The following is a 12826-nucleotide window of genomic DNA, read 5'->3' on the forward strand; positions in this document are numbered from 1 at the left end:
TGCAAAGTTCAGTTTATGGTGAAAAGTAGGTCAAAGGTCAATTTCAAGGTCACATTTAGATTGCCAGTATATGACTTCCTATTCAAGTTCAATAGTAACTACGGACCTATCTCAGCCAGTTTTGGAGATAAAAGGAAAGCAAAATTTGCAAAATTCAGTTCATGGTGAAAAGTAGGTCAAAGGTCAATTTAAAGGTCACATTTAGATTGCCAGTATATGACTTCCTATTCAAGTTCAATAGTAACTATGGACCTATCTCTGCCAGTTTTGGAGATAAAAGGGAAGAAAAATTTGCAAAGTTCAGTTCATGGTGAAAAGTAGGTCAAAGGTCAATTTCAAGGTCATAGTAAGATTGCCAGTATATGACTTCCTATTCAACTTCAATAGTAACTATGGACCTATCTCTGCCAGTTTTGGAGATATAAGGGACTAGATGTTATAATTTTGGAGTTACCATAATGTGCCTTAAATTTCGTACAGAAAAAATTAATTAAAATAAAGAAAATGTCATTTTGGTCAAAATTCTTGAAATAGGAGGTGCTCTGAAGTTTCAGAAGTTCAAATTTGATGAAATAATGTCATTTTTGAACACAAGTTGTCTGCTTTGCCAAGCCTTATGTTTTATTTTTCCAGAGTTCAAAATTTATTATCCATTACCGTACTGCACATTTTGCTTTTACCACCAATATGTACTTTTTGATACAGCGTAACTCGAAAACTGTATAGAATACAAAAAAACCGAGACCACCTCCAGTGTTGGGCTTTACATGCTCTACAAAATGCAAAAAAGAATGGGTCTCTAGCATTAACGGTTCCCGAATTAGAGACAGTTTTCAGTTTCGGTATCTTATGGCCGCTACTCCCGTGAAAATGCACCGATTGACCCCAAATTCATGGAAATGAAAGATGACCTGAAGGGTAACACTTTCCAATAATATTATTGGTTAAGTCTGTGTGGTGTCTGAATAACAGGGCAAAAAAATTTTTTTTCGTAAAAAATTTCATTTTTTTGAAAATTTTGGCCCATTTGACCTTGAAGTAGAGGTCAAAGGTCAAATCCAAGGGTATATTTGAAATCTACACATATGACTTTTGGAAAGCCGTCTATAGAAATTTTTCCCATAACTCCTTCCGTAGGGTAGATAATTAGCATTTAATTTTGCCATTTTTAGACAAGGGTGCATTGCAATGAGTGCCACACCCAGACCCCAATACCGACAAAGCCCAAATTTTATGTGGAACGAGTTGAGATTATAGGTGACCTAAATCCATGAGATGGGTACGGGGGCCCTTACCGTCTAGGAGGAGAAGCGGTAACGGTAGCCGTCCGGCGGAGCCAACGGAGCCGGCGGAGCCGGCGGAACGATCCGGACGGGACCGAAACCATGTGTACCGCCAGCGCTAACGCTGGTGGTACAATTAACTACCATGCTCTCATAATTTGAACTGTTTCATTTTTAGATAAATTTATAGCTATTCTGTACCACTAACATAAGAACTTAGCATTGATTAAAATCATCAGCCAAGCTTTTGTCTTTACAAAACAGAAAAAAAAATGTATTTTATTACACTGGAATTCTACCAATTTACTTTAGTCAAATTACATGTACACTCAAATTCTGGTCTAAACATTTAGACCAAATTTAGGTAAAAATTTTTGTGTAATGGGCCCTTATAATAATTTTCCCCGCGGCGTAATTACTGGCAGCGCGAGCGTCAAGGTATCAGAATCTCCTCCGAGCACAGCCGAGAATTAATTACAGCTTTGTATAAGTAACTGGCTCGCGCTGCCAGTAATCACGCCGCAGGATATTCAGGGCACAGACCGTGATCACAAAACATACTGTGAATAGAAAATAGAATTTAGAAAATAGACTTTCCATGTGAATGAAGCCTAATATAAGATTCATAAGATATACTTATCTTATTGCTCAAAATGCATTTATATCTACAATGTGTGCTATTCTGGGCTTTTCGTTATCCAACGCACAGTACAAAAACTCGCAATTTACGTCTGCGTATTGCATCAGGCTTTTCACGCCACAAGTTATTTTGGTCTCGAATGAATGCGAGAATCCGCGTGACATCCCAACGTCATTGGCAACGGATCCCGGGACCGGGAAGAAAGGCATCGAAAGCCCTATTGACAAGCACAGATTTTAGTTTTACTACAATAACGGCAGTTTTAGTGGTAAAATGCAATAGAATATATTTCCATGCGTTGTTTACAATGTATTTCTTGTGGAATTTTGAATCTCAAAGGAAGAGTTATTACTGCTTTAACTACGGGATTAAAACGTCATACCCAATCAAAAAAAAAAAAAAAAAAAAAAAAAAGACTGAAATTGCTGACTACAGGCTTAAGAAGACTTAAATGAAATATTGCATCCCTTTATAAAAAAGGTAGAAATCTACACAAATGATTTAGGCCGACAGCTATCTTACTTCACCTTAATAAACTACAATGGATTTATGAAAACCTACAGGTCGTTGGGTTTTAAGATAACTTTTGGCCGTCAATTCTTTTGTGAAACTGGTCCTTATAAAACTTTCCTTTTGTCACATTACTACCTATTATTACCCATTACACTATATTTGCACAGACCAGATATGGGGTTCATGCAAGCTTTGTGGGTTTTATTGTCTGTTTTCTCTCAAGTTAGAAAGTGCACTGTATGACAGGGAGCAAACAGATCAATTCATAAAAAGTTCAGACAGGCTTTCCTATATTGATATGTCAACACTTTCTAAATGTAATCAAGTCCACACCTACACCCTATTACTTAAATAACCTCTACCTGTTTCTGATAAGCCTACTGCTACAGGTTGTTCAGCTGTATCAGCTAACCCATCTACACCATTTCAAGCATACCACAGGGGGGAAGGTGAAGTGTGTGTGCGTGTGTCGGGGAGGGAGGGGGAGGGGGGGAGGATGATCCCACCCTAACCCCTCACATCTTTGGCTTCTTTAAATAGCCTCAAGTATACATTCACAAGTGAGCCCCAATGAACTTCACCTTCTTTCCAAGTTTCACATACAGCCCTGGCTGGCATAGCAAGCTACAAGTATTTTTAATCCACCCTTTTCAATAGGCAAGTGCGACTGGAGAGTCGGAAGGTTCATTGGTCCAAAATCTTATCAGTTTTTCAATAAAAAGGTATGTTGGTCTGAAGGTTAAATAGTGAACATTTGGACCAATGGACCTTCAAAATATTAAACTTCCAGACTTTTGTAATGCATTCCACTAGACAATAAATATAAATCCAACAATCACTTTAAGGATACTAAATACCTTGTAAGGTGAAGAACTCCCCACCTCCCCCTTCCTACCTCCTCTTCCTCTTTATCCTCCAACAACTTCTGAATCAATAAGAACAGGACTTACCACAGCAGCACACACTAGTGCACAAGTCCACCCAGCTCACGTACAAAATGCACAGTGAAACTGCTAGGTTCTCTTTACAAATGCAGCAGCATACACTAGTCCACAAGTCCACCCAGCTCCCATACAAAATGCACAGTGAAACTGCTAGGTTCTCTTTATAAACGCCTGCCAGGGTGTGTTTGTATGTGTCTGTCTGTGTGTGAACGACTCATAAGGCAAGGACAGTTATGTTCTCTACGCCACAGCATAGTGCTACACTTGCTGGAGAGGAAATTAGGTACAGAAATGACTGTGTGGGTGAGAGATTAGACTCTCCATGATGACACTGTCCATCCGCTGACAACTGACTGATTACAACGATTGCCCAATACCAGCTCCTGTATTTTCTCTAGCATAAAATTTCATTTGCCCAACTACCCTAGCCTGAGTGCAGTCAGTTTTTTATTTCCCATTGTAATGCTTTTATGTGAAAACATCCATTTGAATTGACAAGGTATTTGCACTGAGGGTGGGGGATGGGGGGGGGGAGGTGGAGATGAGAAGTGCAAAAGGGTTATTCCTTTTCCTTCTATTACTTTCATTAGGTCTTTCACAATGTCTTAGGAGGAAGCTGGCAAGTCTATTTTAAGGCTGATTATAAATGTGTTTAAGTTGCAAATTGTAATACCGCATATTCATGTTACTCAGAAAAACTTTAATAAAAGAAATGACCTTTAAGCACCCAAAAAGTTTTAATGAGACATCTTAAATTCAAAATATTTAAACTGTTTCTTACAGGAAGGATATTTTGTCAGTGGCAAACCAGTCAACCATGTCCAGTAGCTTGAGCACACATCAAATGTTCTTAGTAATTCATCAATAAAAGAAGAAATTTGACTCCACTTCATTAAAAGAGGGAAACTGAGAACAATATTACTGCTGCAGTGAATAGCATAGCTCTCAATAAAATTCCAATTTCCTTTGAAATTTTTTTTCCAGAAGCTAAAATACTTGTATAATAACAAAATAACTGACACTTTATTAGTTCACCGTACACATCAGCAATCTGATGTACCGAGGAAATTAAAGGCCACCCAAAAGATGAAAGTAGCTAGGTTATGTAAAAATTACAAAAGCCACAACTACGCAGACAACGAAACTAGCCATATCTTGTCTGCCTTAGTTTTCATTTCCAGTTGTCTGTTCAAATTCATTCAGATGCCACAAAGCGTGTCACCTTGGCTCAAAATCACTTAGGGCTCATTATGTGCAGTTAAAGAAACAAGATGTGATCCCAATGACAGGAAGACGCTGCAGTACCACAGGTTCATCAAAGGGTTTAATCACTTACTTTGACGCAACTTTACATGATATATCACTTATCCATCAGAGAGATCTGCCCTAAAATGACCTCCCAGCTGTACTTATTGTTATAATAGCATTTCAGCATCATACAATGTGGGGGCACCTGATACTATTATTTTCCTCCATATTTTACTCTATAGCTTTCATCCACTGTTACCTCAATTCAATTCAAGATAATTCCATTGGCTACCATCTGTGTCAAATTTTGTCCGTACTGAAATGAACTTTTTTATGTCTCTTTAACTATGACACTACAGGATATTAGGTGTAAATTATTGGGATGGGGGAGGGAAGTAGACTTAACCATTATAACCAGGGAAGGACCCTCATCTCTGCAGGAAAACATCATCGACACAAAAGCAGTTTATTATCTGTATCAATCTAAATGAAAACGTGAATATCATTAAAAGATATAATTGATTTTAAATTCTATCATTAATTTGTTGTTTGTGGCTTGTATCAAAATACCAAATAAGCACATAATTATCCACCTAAAAATACAGTTTCTGATGAATATTAAAAATGAGGCCAGCAATAAGAATAAAAACAGAATACTGATAGAGACAGAAAGTAAAACATTGAATCCATTAATGGAAACCAATTCTCAATGCTTGCTGGTAATCCCCTTTCCCCATTACATCATCTTATCATCCTAAATTCTTATCTTCTCCACATCCAGGAAAGAAAAAAAAAACTTTGCCCATGGTTAAAACTTGAAAAGATCTAGAATTCCATTCAAACACTTTGTTGATGAGGGATAATCACTTACTTGGACCAAGTAAAAAACAGCAACTCAAATCATCAAATGTACCTGACATGACTCAGTTTATCTTTATTTCCTCACAGCATATATTAACTTGATCACCTGCGTTTATTACTAAGTCCCCATAATATAATATAATATAATATAATATAATATAATATAATATAATATAATATAATATAATATAATATAATATAATATAATATAATATAATATAATATATCACGCTGCGTCTCAATTTAAAATCTTTATAATTAACTCTGAGCTTGTGAAATATTTCCAAAGAAATGGCAATTAGTAAGCATGACAATGTTATTCAAGGAAATAAACTATTGTCAGGTAACATTACAAAATGGGTGCAATGCACAATAATTTTATGGAAATGTTACGTATTTGCATTTTACAACCATTTCTGTTCTAAACTTCGAGGCACTCACATCCTTAACTTACTTTTTCCACATCTCTCACAAAAACACTTTAAAGTAAGTCTTTTTATGGATGGCTGAACTCTTGAACAAAATAAACTTCTATTTAGCACAAGTCCCCGTACAGGACTGAATCTGTGAGACCAAAGAACATGCACCCGTTTTACAATATAATTTCATTCCTAAACTTGCTTTACAACACTTAACTCTAGATTTTACACTTCTTTGATCCCAGATAAATCATTACAATAGTTAGGCAGTCCTGCTGTTCAAGTTTCTTAATATGATATCAATGTGGCTCAGGTTTTAGAGTGATACATGTAGTTTTTCTAACTTTGGAAATCTCTGCCCATTTTTCCTGAATTGAAAATGGTCTAAAAATAAGTCCAACTTTCAGTTTTCAGTTTTTGTGTGAAGCCTACCATGGAATGGTGGAAAAGGGCAGTCTAGTAAAAATCACAAGTACAAATAAATTTTAAAAAAGTACTCATACCTGAAAGGAAATACCATTAAAAACACACTCCAATACAAACCTTGCCAACAAGAGAAGCTTCTCTATCTTCTTCCTAAGAAAAATGACTATCAAGGATCTTCTTCCAGAGACTAGTGACTGTAAAGAAGATGGACTAGCTATCCAGGTCTCACTGCTAAATCTGCAATAAAAATATCAAACACAAATGATACGAGTACAGGGGAAAAGAAAACAAGAAAACTTAAATATTACAAAAAAAAAAATGGTGCAGGTATAAAATACTGATCTCTGATATGTTCCAGTACATCAATTTGAAAAATGCTTTATAGGTAAAACAATAAATTTTAAAGACAGTTCAAAGTGTTGCATGTGCTCTCCAGCTACAAACTTGCTGCTTACATGTTGACCTATAACAAATCACTTCCAACATGAATGCTTCCCATCACATCAGTCTTTCACATATTTCACATACATTCTCTCACATATACACCTAAAAGCTGACAAAATGACTGAGATATAATTCAGAAAAAATTGTAAAATATTATTTTCATTTTCATGAAATAAGCAAAGTTTACAGGACTTCGAAAAAGAGGAAAGTAATCTTAAACTTTTAACAGACACTATCTACACTCCTGTTTGCCTAACAATGTAATAAACTTATCTTACTCCAATAAAATTTCCATGTAGGAAATAAAACTCCCAATAAGAAGTTTACTATCATCATCGTGATATGATAGGGGACCCCCCCCCCTCCCCAAAGATTAAGAAACAAATGGTAATTAATCTATCTTTTCAGTGGGGGGGGAATTGTACAGACACTGTATTCCTTTAATCACAATATATTAAGATGAGAGTGGTAGCAACAAAATTGAACAGTAGGCAACCTAATAGTTCTATCCTCTGCATTAAAAGCACCAAAAAATGCAAAACAGAAATATAATTTTTATGATTATAAAATTATGTATCTGAATGATGATAATTTTTGCCCATTGAATAGATCGAGTAATTGCTGTATCCAATGCACATAGTTTAAGACTGCACTGTCTAGCTATTACAAGTCTGTCTTTTGAGTCCTCAATTAAACGCAACATCATTCCTGGATTTCTCTTTAATGAATAGTTAAGAAATCAAAAAATATATCATCAATGATTAAATGAAACACAAAAGCTTAGCAGATGTTTCTTTTTCTAACCCATTAGGTTCATTATTAATAATTAGCTACAAGTATATTAAAGCAATAATAACTCTTCCTTTGAGATTCAAAATTCCACAAGAAATACACTGTTTATAAACAACGCATGGAAATATATTCTATTGTATTTTACCACTAAAACGGCCCTTATTGTAGTAAAACTAAAATCTGTGCTTGTCAATAGGGCTTTCGATGCCTTTCTTCTCGGTCGTCAAGGCATCCATTGCTAATGACCTAAGGGTGTCGCGCGGATTCTCGCGTTCATTCAAGACCAAAATAACATGGTGCGAAATGCGTCGATGCAGATGCAGACGTAAGTTGCGAGTTTTTGTACAGTGCGTCGGATAACGAAAAGCCCAGAATGGCACACATTGTGGATATAAATGCATTTTTAACAAAAAGACAAATATATCTCATGAATCTTATATTATTGTTATATAGTGTTGTTGTTGTCTGCTTTTCCCATGGTTTTAAGTAGGTCACTAGTGACTATGCAATGTCAGAGAGGGCTCCGACAAAAAAACGTACGTTTAGGAAAAAAACCCTGGATTAACTTCGAATGCAGGGATGGGGTCGTTGACCATTGGTAAGTACGGGAAAATTGCCGTTTTTTCCAGGAAAATCCAATTTTTGGCCAAAACGAAGAGTTACTATGACTTTAAATTAATCCTTAATAATTAGCTACAAGTAAGTATATTAACCTATCTTTCAATACATCTTTAATGCCAGAAATGGACACATGCACCTCTAACTAACCAGCCACGAGATTTTCACTTTGTCTTTAAACAAGCCAACCGTAACAAAATGCATTTCTACTTACACTACCTCAAATCCAAATAATTTCAGTTAAAAGACACTGTAATTACTGTAAGTGGAATTATTCCTGCACATTTCTAAAACTAAGATGACCATGTACCACTTCAGCCCTCTTACCCTCTCACACCTATGTCCAGCTCCAAATGACCAGATGACCATGCACAGTCCAAGCCAACCTGCAAAAATGACCAATACAGAAGTGGATATTAATCACATTAGAGACCACTCACATGTCCAAAGCATGGGCCGGAAAATGATCTATTATGTCACAGTCCAGCTCCCACAAGACCAAAACTGAGGCGCATTACAGAGGTATGCTATCTTTGTACACATCGCTTCCGAAAATTGGAATGTAATTTTAAGGCAGTGGTGGCAGACACTGAGGTGGTACTGCATAAAAAAAAAAAGATTTTAGGCAGATAGAATAATATACAAATCCCATTTGTAATTTTTACCTTAGTGCACTAATCATGCAATATGTGAAGGTCCTCTTTCTGGATCAAGAAATGACTGTCAAATAGCAGGGAAAAACTTATCTTGCGAGAGTGGTAAGGGAAACGGTGAGGGAAAATTTGCTCAGGGCTGGTTACATCTAAAATCAAGTAGGCACTGTTAATGGCTTCACATTAAAGACCCCCAAAGAAAAGGCCAATTCCAACTTTTATATTTTTTTTTATCTTTTGGTTCACAAACCAATTGTTGCCATTTTCCAATTGAAGGACTAGTTTCCTCTCCTTTTTCCCAATTACAACCTCATCTCCTCATTGACGCCAAAGTATACTCGCCAGGAAATTAGACCGACGCCAATTAGAAATAGAAAATGTAACAGCAGTCCAAATTGCAGATTGTCTTTTTATTCAAGCAGAACTTTTTTGTCTGACATGAGCACCATTAATCTAAAGGGTGTCATTAATATTTTCATTACACAGTACTTGCCCAAAATAAACCACAAAATGTAACAAAGTTATCAACTATTTATTCCTTTTATGTGTTGGTGATGTAAATGCATATTAAAATTAGAGAGGGCACGGCCTTAATGAGATCACTACCACAATTGTCAATTAGTAAAACAATTAGCCTTATACATATTGAACTAAGAGGAAATTAGTCCTTATAACCATATTAATAAATGCACCATCTTTGGTTTTAAAATCTATTTATGAAAAGTGAAAAAAAGGTTGAGAAATTGGTATTGGTTTATAATGTCAATCATCCATTTGTTTGTGATGTATATATATTTGGGGACTACTAATTCATTTAGAATATGAAAAAACCTGTAAATGGAATTGAAAAATGCATTTAGTGCTCAATGAACCTGATAAAAATGGTATTGGTTTTAATATACGGACACTCTTAAGTATACACACACACACACACACACACACACACACACACCTGTAACATCTTTTTCTTGTCTAATACTTCTAGATGACACTTTTGATTCTAACCAATACACCAATTAAGTAAAAAAAAAAAGAGTGCAAGTTCCTAAACAACAAATGATAGTATAAAAATATAGTAATAGTAAAAGAATGAAGATTTATGAAGGGGGGTTAATTTATAAATGGTGTAATAAGAATCCCAAAGTGGTTTCGCATCTGCATACAGTTGTCATAAAAATTATCTTAACTTTTTTTTTTGCTAAAAAGCCTACGAATTAATACAAAACACTTGTTGATGTCTGCAAAAGTGAAGGCCATGTTACTGTGAACTCAGTTTCCTGAGAGGGGAAATGAAAGGATACATCAAGCCTATTAAAGTGGAAATTAAATTCCAATGCCAACTTTACCCTTCCATGAAAACAATCATGGACAAAACTTGCTATCTTCAAGGCCCAATGCCAAGCAATGATGGTGTCGGGCCTGCAAATTTGATGAAATTTGTGTATTTATGCACCCAAATGGACCAACAATACTTTATAACTCACCATTCAGATGTCAAAATAATTTCTCAAGAATCTGTATGCTTTTCTTAAACATTTTAATAGAATATTGGTTAATTTGAAGAATTTTTGCCAAATCAAAATAGTTTAAGTACCAAATACGACCATCTGGACATGCGTCTTCATCAACTGTCCAACAGGGATTATTGGTTTCAGAATATATCTTAACATTCCAAAACTGAATGATTTTAAATAAAAAGTCACATTCAATTAAATTTCCTTTACAATATTGGACAAAACTTAAATCAAAAGAAAAAAAGAAAAAAAAACAAAAAAACAAGGCAATTAATCTATGATTGTTAAAACTGTGTTACAGATACTAACTGAGACAAGTAACAGCAGTATTGAGACAGACAGACTCTGGTAATGGCCTAATACACAAGCTCAACAATATCTAAGCACTAAAAGCAATGGTGATTTTTTAAAGACAGTTTAAATAGTCAATGAAAGGAATGTAACAACAACTGTAACTTAAGGTCAATATTGAACATCTTTGGCTCTGTTCTCACAACTTTTAGATCGATCTATCACCGCGGGGAGTCTCACTAGATTACTGTCAGATAATCCGCCTTAAGTGTCCGTCCCCGCCTACTACAAGCTATAAGGGGTAATTAACTTTCGTGTCCTCCCGGCTGACAGCTATTTAGCGTGAACCCCCAGGGAGTTAGGTCGATCCAATGTAGGTCGATCTAATCTATGAGAATGGGGTGTTTGTCCTACCAAGTGAAAAACAGGTGCTGATAGTTTTCCCATGCAACTGGCAATGAAGAGAAGACTGGATTAATAAAATTAATTCAATCAACACTTTCAGCTGTTTTTCTCAGAATGTCATGTTCCGCCCATCAGTTGGGCACATGGCACTTGGGTAATGGGATTTCTATAGAGAATCAATGAAGACACAGAACTGCATTGCTTCACATGTCAACTCGATTCCCGTTTGCCCGAGACAGGGCGGAAATTAAAGCCTGTTAATTTTTTTATGAGCACAATAAAGGGAACCGGAGAAGATCAGCATTGGTCAGAATTGTGCCGGAAGTGACGTGCAGTGGTGTTAGAAACGAAGCTGAGTGGTCATTTTAACATAGAGGTGAACGGCAGTGAAGACGGGTTGTCGGAGGAAAAAGAAGTTTTCTAAACAACATGGTAAGACAACACTTTTTCTTTACTCATTTTGGGCAGAGAAAACTTGTAGAAATAATAAATGCATGATATGAAAACGTGACACGGAACTTGAAGGTGCAAAATCGTGCTTAATTTGCGGTCAACTTGTTTTAAAATGAATGCTGCATCGACCGCCATTGCGACAAAGAGTGTAAATGGAAAATAATTCCCGGGAGGCTGTAAATCGTTGTCATGTGGAAATTTGGCATTAATATAATCCGATATGTCCATATCTAAGTATTTTTGGGGTGTATGAGCTGCAATTAGAACGAAGTTTTAGAGGTCTTGAAGAACCTTGTGAAAACAAGGAAGTAGTTCGTAACTAACAAGTGAAATGTACCGATCTCCGACTGCTGTGCACAGCTGTACCTTTTTTTCAATATATTGACGAATTTTTGTCACAGGACAAATAAAACATCTCACTGACAAGATCTTCCCAAAAAGACAAAAAGAGAATTCAGGTGAGCTGACAGGTAATTAAGACTAGCTCAAAGTACTAATAATTGACATTATTATGCAATACTCAGTTGGTAAAACGATTCTCACAGGTAGATAACATGTAACATGACCAATTTCTATAGGCTAATGATTGCCAGCCTGAGGAAATTGATTGCCAGTCTCTTTTGTCAGTGATTTTTAACTCAGATAAGAGGCTGTCAGAATGTCACCTTTGTCTTGGCATTTGTCACTGATTAGCGTGTAAAAGGTATATCAGTGTGATCATGTGTGTGGAATTTCATGCCAGATGGACATATAAAGATCTAAAAATTCGTCAATATATTGAAAAAAAGATACAGCTGTGCACAGCAGTCGGAGATCGGTACATTCCACTTGTTAGTTACGAACTACTTCCTGGTTTTCACAAGGTCCTTCAAGACCTCTAAAACTTCGTTCTAATTGCAGCTCATACACCCCAAAAATACTTAGATATGGACATATCGGATTATATTAATGCCAAATTTCCACATGACAACGATTTATAGACTCCCGGGAATTATTTCCCCTTTACGCTTTTTGTCGCGCTGGCGGTCGACGCAGCATTTATTTCTAAACAAGTTGACCGCAAATTAAGCACGATTTTGCACCTTCAAGTTCCGTGTCACGTTTTCATATCATGCATTTATTATTTCTACAAGTTTTCTCTGCCCAAAATGCGAAAAAAAAGAGAGTTATCTTACCATGTTGTTTAGAAAACTTCTTTTTCCTCCGACAACCCGTCTTCACTGCCGTTCACCTCTATGTTAAAATGACCACTCAGCTTCGTTTCTAACACCACTGCACGTCACTTCCGGCACAATTCTGACCAATGCTGATCTTCTCCGGTT

General features: G+C 36.2%; 1 protein-coding gene across 4 annotated transcripts in view; it reads right to left on the reverse strand.

Moving 5' to 3' along the window:
* The window catches only part of LOC106169342 (metal cation symporter ZIP14), a 55743-nt gene that overhangs the window by 27608 nt on the left and 15309 nt on the right, over positions 1-12826 (reverse strand). For 2 of the 4 annotated variants that reach the window (XM_087016619.1, XM_087016617.1), the window contains exons 3-4: positions 8524-8574; positions 6452-6571 (exon numbers count right to left, since the gene is read on the reverse strand). The exons of 1 other annotated variant lie outside the window; for it this stretch is intronic. The gene's annotated coding sequence lies outside the window, so the exon portion shown is untranslated. Of the gene's footprint in view, positions 1-3386; positions 3571-6451; positions 6572-8523; positions 8575-12826 lie in introns of those variants that run through there. One more of the 4 variants, XM_013548759.3, reaches the window with a different exon arrangement.

Source organism: Lingula anatina, chromosome 7 (assembly GCF_051362555.1).
Source record: "Lingula anatina isolate TDL-2025a chromosome 7, LinAna3.0, whole genome shotgun sequence".
Lineage (NCBI taxonomy): Eukaryota > Metazoa > Brachiopoda > Lingulata > Lingulida > Lingulidae > Lingula > Lingula anatina.